The sequence below is a fragment of the Saccopteryx leptura genome, chromosome 7, assembly GCF_036850995.1.
Source record: "Saccopteryx leptura isolate mSacLep1 chromosome 7, mSacLep1_pri_phased_curated, whole genome shotgun sequence".
NCBI lineage: Eukaryota > Metazoa > Chordata > Mammalia > Chiroptera > Emballonuridae > Saccopteryx > Saccopteryx leptura.
The window spans coordinates 31,233,962-31,236,462 of record NC_089509.1 but is presented as its reverse complement, the minus strand read 5'-3'; the positions used below and the strand labels follow the sequence as shown (position 1 = coordinate 31,236,462).

At 39.3% G+C, this 2,501-nt stretch overlaps 1 pseudogene; it reads right to left on the bottom strand.

The window, feature by feature from the left end:
• Positions 1-485: 485 nt before the first annotated feature.
• On the bottom strand, positions 486-754 carry LOC136378977 (small ribosomal subunit protein eS27-like; annotated as a pseudogene).
• Positions 755-2,501: the final 1,747 nt, after the last annotated feature.

Genomic DNA, 2,501 nt, shown 5'->3' with positions numbered 1-2,501 from the left:
ATCCTGGTCGGGGTGCATGTAGGAGTCTGTCTCTCTGCCTCCCCGCCTCATTGCTTAGAAAATGCCAAAGGGAAACAATTACTACAGCAATTTAGGGCATTATATAGTTACCTTTTGTAATAAAAACAATATAGGGGGAACTTTGGGGGTTTTTTTCTAATAAAAGCTAGATTTAGTTCTGAAGTAAAGCTACACATGATTTACAAATAAATTCTCATTCATATATGTTCCCTGGTCTTTAATATTTAATAAAATATATAAGCATTTGAAACTAAAAATTAAAGAACAGCTCAACCTTACAATGAAAGATATTGTACTTCAACATAAACTCCTTTAATCTCATGAAATATTTGTTTCATTTCATGTATGTTAATGGATAGGTTTCTCTCCTTGATTCTCTAATTTGATTTTCACAAAATTTTAAGCATTTCTTAAATCCAAAATGTGTAAATTGGAATGGTTCCCCACCATGATTCAGGGTGCTTTTATTGCTGCTTCCTTTTGCAGGAGCATCCTTCCGTAAGCCTTGCTTTTCTTCCTGTGGGCTGCCAGAGCCTAGGAGAGCAGCCTGTATGCACAATTACCATTTGTGCGTGGCTGGAGATGGTGGTGATCCCATAGCATCCGGGGGCATTTCACGTCTAAGAAGGAGGAACTGGGGCTCTCTACTGGGCAGTTCTTTGTGTTCTCCCTTGTCTTCTGGAGAGGGATGAATGAGCTCCCAAGCAAGAGCTATATTCTCATGGGAGTTCATCACCATTGAAAAGGCCAAAATTTTAATTAAAAAAAATTTTTATTTACTCATTTTAGAGAGGAGAGAGAGAGAGAGAGAGAGAGAGAGAAGGTGGCGAGAAACAGAAAGCATCAATTCCCATATGTGCCTTGACCAGGCAAGCCCAAGATTTTGAACCAGTGACCTTAGTGTTCCAGGTTGATGCATTATCCACTGTGCCACCACAGGCTAGGCATGAAAGGCCAAAATTTTAAACATGTATTTCCCAGCATGGAACCTGAAGAGCTGAATAAGAGAGGGTCACGAGCAGAGACTCCTTGGTAGGCCTCTCTTTCACCTCAGCCCAACCTGAATACTAACATTAACCTATATCAGACATCAAGGCAATATTTGGTCACAATCCTTACTTGCCCAAGAAATTCACTGAAGAAATAAATGTTCCCTTTAGCCTCTCTGCTGTAATAAAAAATGAACCATCAGAACAATTACAGTTTTACAAAGTTTTACTGTAATGCTTAAAAGTGCACAATAGTGTTTGTTTAAAGATGTTGCCAAAGATGCATAAAGGTCAACATGGCTGTGGTCCTTTGATGGAGATAGGGAACAGAGAGCTTCATAAAGAAGATAAAGCTGTTTGCACAGCCAAAGACAACAAGGACAGAATAAAAAGACAAACTACACAATGAGAGAACATATTTGACAATACATCTGATAAGGGGTTAATAACCAAAATTTATAAAGAACTTGTAAATCTCAACACCAGGAAGACAAACAATCCAATAAAAAAAATGGGAAAAAGAAATAAATAGACACTTCTCCAAAGAGGACATACAGATGGCCAATAGGCAGATGAAAAAAATGCTCAACATCACTAATCATTAGAGAAATGCAAGTTAAAACCACAATGAGATATCACCTCACACCAGTCAGAATGGTGCTCATCAACAAAACAACACAGATTAAGTGCTGGCGAGGATGTGGAGAAAAGGGAACCCTCCTGCACTGCTGGTGGGAATGCAGACTGGTGCAGCCACTATGGAAAACAGTATGGAGACTCCTCAAAAAATTGAAAATCAAACTGCCTTTTGACTCAGCTATCCCACTTTTAGGAATATACCCTAAGAACACCATAGAACTATTCCAAAAGGAGAAATGCACCCCCATGTTTATGGCAGCATTGTTCACAATAGCAAAGATCTGGAAACAGCCCAAGTGTTCATCAGTGGACGTGTGGATTTAAAAGCTTTGGTACATATATACTATGGAATACTACTCAGCCATAAGAAATAATGACATCGGATCATTTACAATAACATGGATAGATCTTGATAACATTATATGGAGTGAAATAAGTAAATCAGAAAAAACTAAGAACTATATGAATCCATACATAGATGGGGCATGTCTCATCCATACAAAATGAGACTCAGAGACATGGACAAGACTGTGATGGTAATGGGGGGTGGGGTGGGGGTTGGGGAGGGGGCGAGAAAGGAGAGAGAGGGGGTGGGGGGTAGGGGAGGGGCACAGGGAAAACCAGATAGAAGGTGACTAAAGACAATTTGACTTTCGGTGATGGGTATGCAACATAATCAAATGTCAAAATAATCGGGAGATGTTTTCTCTGAACATATGTACCCTGATTTATCAATATCACTGCATTAAAATTAATAAAAATAAGATTAAAGAAAAAAGAAAAGAAGATCAAGCTGCCCACCTCTGGAGGTAGGAAGGAGGCTGTCCAGCACTGAGGAAGGTCATAAACAAG